Below are 8,764 nucleotides of genomic sequence, written 5' to 3'. Positions count from 1 at the left end.
AATTGCGTGGCAAAAGAAACGACCTGAAAATGTTGTCGAATGTGACCCCGAGAATCTTGGGGTAATTTGTGGTCTGAATCGTTTCGCCATCGACACTAATATTCAACTGTCTGCCTCAATAGTGTGGCTGAGGATTTCGTGGCGAATATCCCCAAATTTCTTGAATTGAAATAACTATTAAGTTTAGCAAGGTAGTCGTTTAATCGATCGCAGTTGTCATCAACATTGGGCCCGGATGTCATGATTGTACAGTCGTCCCCGTATGATACAATCTCGACGCCGTCAGGAGGGGGTGGAATAGAGGATAGAGGTTAAACAGTGCCGGAGATATCACCCCACCCTAGGGAATTCCCTGTATCACTCTATGGGGTCTTGACTTCCTATTCCTTAATTCCATGTACGATTGGCACAGACTAATTAATTCCTGCCGGCAGGGACGTGTTCTCGATGTCCTGGAAAAGTCTAGCATGGTTGACCGTATCGAATGCATTCGATAGGTCAAGATCCACGAGGACCGTCCTGTGACACGGTCTGGTCTGATTAAGTATGGGGGACTTATCTATGCTGAAATGGCATGCAAAACTGTGGTCGTACTAAAGGTTGATACGGTCAAAATTTGGTCAAGGTAAAACGCGTGTAAATCGCTGAAATCGTTTATTTAAAAAATCAAATTAAATTTCTTTTTCAAGTTCAATTAGTATAAAATTCAGGAAAAATATTCATTCATTCACGCTTGACACCTGCCATCAGATTTTGTACAGCCACAGAAGGTGGACATTCTTCGCCACAGAAAGCCAGTTTGCCTTGAACTACTGCTCGTCCTTAGCAGTTTTTTGGTCTTCTTTTGGTTCCGCTTGACAATAGCCCAGTATTTCTCAATTGGGCGGAGCTCTGGCGTTTTGGGAGGGTTCTTGTCCTTGGGAACCACCTGCACGTTGTTGGTGGCGTACCACTCCATGGCCTTTTTACCGTAATGGCAAGATGCCAAATCCGGCCAAAACAGTACGGAACAACCGTGTTTCTTCAGGAAAGGCAGCAGACGTTTATGCAAACACTCTTTCACGTAAATTTCTTGGTTGACAGTCTCGGAAGCTATGAAAATGCTGCTTTTCAAGCCACAGGTACAGATGGCTTGCCAAACCAGATATTTCTTTGCGAACTTTGACAGTTTTATGTGCTTGAAAATATCTGCTACCTTTCCCCTTCCTTTTGCCGTATAAAACTCCTGTCCCGGAAGCTGCTTGTAGTCGGCTTTGACGTAGGTTTCGTCGTCCATTACCACGCAGTCAAACTTCGTCAGCATCGTCGTGTACAGCCTCCGGGATCGCGCTTTGGCCGTCGTATTTTGTTTATCATCGCGATTTGGAGTCACTACCTTCTTGTAAGTCGATAGTCCGGCTCGTTTTTTGGCTCGATGCACGGTTGTAGACGATACACCCAGCTTATTTGCGCCATCTCGGAGAGAGAGGTTAGGGTTTCGCTTGAAACTACCGGCAACTCTCTTTGTCGTCTCAGCGGCTTCCGGTTTTCGATTTCCCCCCGATCCAGACTTCCTGGCTGTCGACTAACGTTCCCCAAACACTTTAATTAAATTTGTAACGGTTGATTTGGCAACTTTTAGCGATTTTGCCAGCTTTGCGTGCGAGTAGCTCGCATTTTCGCGATGCGCGAGCAAAATTTTGATACGCTGCTCTTCTTGCTTGGACGGCATTTTGACAACTGAAGAGTGAATTCCAAAATCAAAATAGGAGCAACATTCTACACACACACCTTCAAAATGAGGGGTGTTCAGGTTTTTTAAATGCAAAATTGAAAGAAATACGTCAAATTTTGACCGTATCACCCTTTATGTACAATCAATGTTGATGGTTGGCAGCTGGAAAATTCGCCACGAGGCTGGGGAGGAGTAGTGCCTCAAGTATTTTGGCTACTGGCGATATAAGGAAAATCGGTCTGTACGATTCATCCTTGCTCGACTCTTTGCCTGGTTTCAGTATTGAAATCACCCTACCCCTTTTCCAGACCTCGGGTACAATGAGCGATTCCAAGGACAAATTTAGGAGTCGGTTCAAGTACTCAACTCCCAATATTCCCAGATGATGAAGGCTTTTGTAATTCGCTCCACCGCGTGTTCAATATTCTGTACAGTGCTCATAGTTGTCTCCAGTCTTTTCGGTATCATCATATTGAAAGATACCCTATACGTGGCCGTAAACATCTGAACAATGTAGAGGAGCATTTGATTATTCACTTAATTGTAACTACTTTCCAGGGGTATCTGGAAGACCAATTTTTATGCCAAAGATTATGTATTTTTTATTTATGTTGTTTTTTTTTCTTCTCGGAAATCCTCAAAATACCTTTAGTATTCATTTGTCTGCTATCAGCTTATAATTCTCCTTGGAAGGATGTTAATGTGAATTGAGATGGCCTAATACGCACGTGTGACATGAATGAATCAATTTAATAGATACAATGAACATGGTCTATTTCAAGCGAAATGGGAATCCCACGCCTACATGCGAGGATATTTTTTGCTCATTTAATACACTGTTAGAAAAATATGTTTTTCATATGTTCCGATATAAACAAAATGTGTTTCGGGCACAATTTTTAAACACAATATATTTAAGTGCAAACATGTAATGTTCCTAAACTAACACAAAATGTTTGGGACACATATGTTAATATGTTAGAATATATTATGTTTGGGGCATGAATGTTTCATAAAAATAATATGCGTGAATGTAAACATATATAAATTTACAAATTTCGAGTAAACATATATATGTTGTGATACTTTATTCAGAGACCGACAGAGAGAGAGAGAGAGTTAGTATAGAGAAAGAAATAGAGATGGAAACCGGGAGGGTTGAATAAAAAGATATCAACATAACACAGCGAGAGAATGAAATGAGAGCAATTTCTGTGAAACCGCTTGTATGTTGTTTCGGAAAACTGTTTTATAATATGGCCAAAAATTTGGTATGCTTAAGTCTAAATATTATTTAATTTGAATAGTAGATTGAGTATTCGGAATAAAGAGAATAGACATTCGGAACCAAGAAAATAGACATTTGAAAAAAACAACATATTTGTATTACAGAAAAAGATGCGAAGAACTCAAAAATTTCGTGGAAGTTAAAAATATGTGAGGGAATGAACACAATCTTCTTTGGGGAATTATTCCAAGCATATAATATTTTTGGACTCAAAATGCTTCCAAACATATAATATGCTCACATAAAACAAACATATTAATGTTTCGGCGGTATCCAATAATATATGTGCTTCCTGCAAAATATGTTTGGAACATATGTTAGAGAAGCGATTTTTTTTGAGGGTGTATATGTTTTTTTTAACGATGAAATAAATATGCTTTCAACTTTGGTATTATATATTTTTTCTTAAATTCGCTCATACCCAATTGATTATAATATGATATTCTCTATTTGGAGGTATGGAAACACCTCCATAAACCTTTTTAATTTTGAAAACATGAACATAAGCATAACTAAATGTTTGTAAGTACTATGCTCATACACACTTCAATTAGAATTATCTTTGAATTGGAAACATGTGTGATTTGAAATTGAAAATCTTACAAGTCATATATTCAACTTTGTAGTGATATGTAATAAACATTTATGTAAACCTGAATTTATTTCGATACGTCTAACTACACGCTCACAAAAAATCGCTTCTGTAACATATACTCCCAAACATATTTTGCTTCAAGCATATACATTTTTGGGTATTGCCCAAACATTTATATGTTTGATCTCTTCCAATATATAATATGTTTGAAAGCATATTGGTCTAAACAATATATGTTTGGGTAGTCTAAGTTCCAAACATTTTGTATTTTTGCATCCAAATTCAATAATGTTGTCTTCCAAAAAACAATATGTTATTATGTGAACATATAATATGTTTGGAAGCATTTTGCAGCCAAAAATATTATATGCTTAAAAAAAATTCTCCCAAACAATATTGTGCTCAAAATTTTATTTAGTTATTTATATATTTACAATCATAATGAATTATGAAAATAAACAGGTAATATAGGTGCTAACAACATAGGTTTTCGACCTGAATGTTCAAAATTTTGTTTCTGCCCAATTGTATATTCCCCGACATCTTTCTCACTTCCACGAGATTTTTTAGTTCTTAGCACCTTTTTCTGTAATACAAACATTGTAGAAGAAATTATTCAATTTTATGATTTTTGTTTTATTTTAATTTTACCTTTTGCCGGACGGGGATTCGAACAGCGGGCCACACAGTTTGTAAGGATCAAAGAAGTAGCTGATCAATTGCCCAAGGAAAAATAAAATGTTAATTTTGTAGTAACAAGCAACAACCACCAACTTAATTCAATATCGCTCCCTGTTAAATAGCGCTCCAAGCTACTAAACACATATATGTTTATAGGCTATTTCTAAATTAATATATGTTTGCATTCAAGCATATTATATTTACAAACATTTTATGTCCCAAACATAATATGTTCTAACATATTAACATATATATCCCAAACATGTTATGCTAGTTTATGAACATTATATGCTTGCACTCAAAAATATTGTGTTTAAAAATTTGTGTTCCAAACATATAATGTTTATAGCCAAACATATGAAAAACAGTCTTTTTCAACCGTGTAGAGAATATTGAAAAGATTACATGTCTTTAATCTTCAGATAATATTTATAATAAATATTAAAGGCAAATCGATGTTGATAAATCACTAATAATTTAGGAAATTATTGTAATTTTTTTATTATGATAATATGTTTATGGTTCAATTATGTAGGAACCCAAATATTGTCCAAATGACCGTCGAGACTTCGAAGATACATCACTATTCGATGGTCCGAATTTTTGATGACACATACGATGGTATGGTATTGGAAAAATTAACAATGGAAATGCATCCTTCTCGAAAAGCATAAATGAACTAAAAACAAGTAAATATGGACTTAAGTTCTGCCGGCCGGAATCATAAATATCCAAGACCCTGAATCAAATAATATAATTGTTTCCTTTGAAGACACATTGTCGGGTTATTTGAATATAATTAGAATTTCAAGTGGATTTGATGACAGATACTCTGCTAAGCAAACATATGGAAATGGAAATTGGAAGACTTAACACATGGGCGCTATACAAGAACATGGAACGATCTTCACCATATTCGATACACCTATTTACGGACCTCTAAATAAATACCTCAAAATTTTGAATTTCAGGTAAATTGAATAAAAATTGCCGTTTCTACAAGCCCGGGACTATACCGAAACTTGGATGGGATTGACATCTAGACAAAGATCCGTTACTATGTTTTTCTATATTTGGCCGGGAGGGGTGACCTTTGCCCAACCTTTTTTACAGTACAATAAAAAAATTTAACTTCTCCGATTTGCTTGAAATTTACAGAGGAAGTGAGGGGAGTTTATCAAGTTAATATGGGGTACCTGATTTGTTAATATTTGAATGGAGAAATTTGACATAAGTTCTTCGATTTGCTTGGAAGGTTGGGGCTAGATGCCAACCCCAACGATTCGCTTCATAGCTTCTATAGTTGGTGGGGGAGGGAGACTTCCCTTCTGTTGTTTTAAAGTACAATGAAAATAATTTAATTTAATAAACGTGGACCTCTCTGATTTGCATGAAATCATGTCTCTTGACAAAAAACTCTTTTTTTATATTTGTTCGGGGAAAGGGATTTTCCGATTTACTTGAAATTTACAGGGAAGGTGAGAAAATAAATATAGGGTAGCGATTTTTTGATATATGGTCGAGAAGTCACACCTCCTCCTTGCCCAATTTTTTAAAAATTGAAATTAAAAAAAAAACAAGTAAGGAAAGTCTAAAGTCGGGCGTGGCCGACTATATTATACCCTGCACCACTTTGTAGATCTAAATTTTCGATACCATATCACATCCGTCAAATGTGTTGGGTGCTATATACAAGGATTTGTCCCAAATACATACATTTAAATATCACTCGATTTGGACAGACTTTTACAAAATCTATAGACTCAAAACTTAAGTTCACAGAAAAAAAAGTGTCTCGTAAATTTAAGAAAATTTTTACAATAATTTATTACAAGAATTTTCCAGAATTTTAGTTCATTTTTCGCATCTTCAACGAAAATTAACTACTCGGAAGGAAATTTTACAAATTCTAAGTAGCAATCGTTTAGTTCATGGCCTACAAAATACGATGGAAATTTCCTTAAAAAATTTCTTAACTGGTAGTTAAAAATTCGTTTGTCATGCTATAAATCTACTTGTGAAATGTAAAGTATTTTCTAAATAATAAGTGCAATTTACTATAATATTTTTTTGTATGAGAAAATATTTTTTTACGAAAAATGAACTTGAAAGTGGATAGCAATTTCTTACTGACAATTCCTATAGTTAATAATTGTTGGTAAAAAATTACCCAATGAAGTATTTTTAGTTCACATGTAATTAAATTTATAGACATTTTCGTCAAAAATGGTAGATAACATTTCTTGAAAATTTTGCAGATTTTAAGTTAAACGTTTCATTGTTCGTAAACTGGTGTGCCTTTACGAATATTATTCTTAGAGTAAATTGTCAGCAGATGCGATGAACTAATGCATAGTACAGAGATCTTTATCGGCATAGTGGAATGTGATTAATGTAAAGATGATGTTACTTGAGTTTTGTTGTGTATACATGAGCGTGGGGTTGTTTTTATTTTTGTTCATTTAGTGGTTTGCGTGTGTGTGTTTGTTATTCGCGGATGGTTTATTTGGCTGGATGAGGTGTTGTTTTCAATAAAGGCACATGTGTTTTTGTTGTTGTAGGAATGTTTTGGCTTTGCTTGGTTTTGTTTGGCATGCTTCAGTTGTATAGTTGGCGTTGGCGTGGGCTGTTGCATCTTTTAAGTAGCTATGCAACAAGGGAGTATAAAGGCATGGAATATTTTGGATTTTTGAGACATATATTGGTGTTTGTTTATTAAACCTTTTAAATGAAAGTTATTAATATTTTATCGGTAGTTTAGAAAAAAGTTATTACGAATATTTAGGAAAATATGTTGAAAGTGTATTGAAATTTTTATTATTCTATGTAAAAAATTAATATTCAATTCCAGATGAATTTAGAAAATTTTTGTTATATCTCAGCGTATAGTTTATTCATAAATTGGTAAGTATTTTTTTAATATGACTTTCTTTTAAAAAGAATATTTTTTATGTATATTATTATTTGTTAATTAATTTTTTTGGAAACCAGTTTAATGTTTTTCTTTGTTGTAAAAACAATATTTAATTTCAGAGCAACTCCAGATGGATTCGAACAAATAAAAAATAGAGAATTGGTAAGTTTTCTTTTTAAAATTGGCTTTATTTTAACTAGAATATTTACGTTTTTGTGACCTTTTTATCATCAAAATTAATTAATTTAATGCCTTATTTTAGTATTTCTTTAATCAAATTTTTTGGAAACCAATTTAATATTTTTAATGTAAAAACAAATATTTAATTTCAGAATAACCCCTTAAACATTTGGACAAATTTTTAGTACTCCTTTGCCTGTAATTTAATAGTGAATTGGTAAGGATTCTTTAACTTTCTTTTAACCCTGGACAGTCATCCTTATTTTTTGTACATTAACGTCAGCCTTCGTCATTTTGACTACGGCTCATTTCAAGACGCTAAAATTTTCATCGTGAGCGAAAAAGTGAACCAAACTTGAGTTTATTTTCTTATTCAATTTGGTTTTAAGTAGTATAAAACAAAAATTCATAATACGGTCGAATTAGTATAACTTAAATTCACCATTTCCCAATAGACTAAAAAAATCGAATAGACTAAATCGAAAATGAAATTACGTGTCGTCATTTTGACGAATGATGACTGTCTAGGGTTATCAAGAATATTTGGTTTTTAATGCATATTATTATTTTTTTTCATTAGATATTTTGAAAACTTATTTAATAATTTTATTTAATATTTAATTTCAGAGTAACCCAAATAAATTTGGACAACTTTTTATATTTCCCCTCAGCGTACAATTTAATAGAGAATTGGTAAGTTTTATATTAAAACTTTGGCTTTCTTTCAACTAGAATATTTATTTTATTATATCCTTCACATCGATAACAACACAATTTTATGAGTTTATTTAGAATACTTCATTATTTCTCTAATTGTTTCAGGTACAAATTTTATGAGATACGTTTTCCAAAGAGTTGAATTCTTTACACCATTTGATAAAATGCCCCAAATATGGTAAGTTACAAGCTAAAATGAAGAATTAAAAATTATATTTCATTACATGGTGTTAATTTTTAACAATTTTCATTTTTGTTTCCATTTTTTCCAGCAAGATATGTGAAAAAACTACCTACGATGAATAAAAAGAGGATAAGTCAAAATGTCCAACCAGCGGGTTCAAATGAACTACTTTCTGTTCCACGTGGTCATAATTTTTATTCACAAAAAACATTGTATTAAGAACTTTCATCATAAGTTTTTATAATAAAGTACTTTTGCTTAAAGAAAGTTTAATTTTAATGTATGAAAATTTTCATAATAGTAAAACGGTTTGTTGTTCCTTTAATTATTTAATTTCTCTGTACTGTGGAATGATTGATTTAAAAATAGTTTAGTCGTCGACGTTTTAAAGAGACTGTTAACCAATTTTTATTATCGGGTTTCCCACAAAATAAGCAAGTAAACCAAAATAATACTGACTTTTTAACTTGGTAGGGGTATATAAATCTTAT

General features: G+C 33.1%; 1 long non-coding RNA gene across 1 annotated transcript; it reads left to right on the top strand.

Moving 5' to 3' along the window:
• Window positions 1–8,000: 8,000 nt before the first annotated feature.
• LOC142238984 (uncharacterized) lies at window positions 8,001–8,454 on the top strand. Its single transcript, XR_012722884.1, has 3 exons — window positions 8,001–8,065; window positions 8,195–8,267; window positions 8,362–8,454. It is a non-coding gene; the product is annotated as an uncharacterized LOC142238984 (long non-coding RNA).
• Window positions 8,455–8,764: the final 310 nt, after the last annotated feature.

Source organism: Haematobia irritans, chromosome 1, assembly GCF_050003625.1.
Source record: "Haematobia irritans isolate KBUSLIRL chromosome 1, ASM5000362v1, whole genome shotgun sequence".
Taxonomy (NCBI): Eukaryota; Metazoa; Arthropoda; class Insecta; order Diptera; family Muscidae; genus Haematobia; species Haematobia irritans.
The sequence above is the reverse complement of the archived record's forward strand: the minus strand, read 5'-3'. Positions and strand labels throughout refer to the sequence as shown.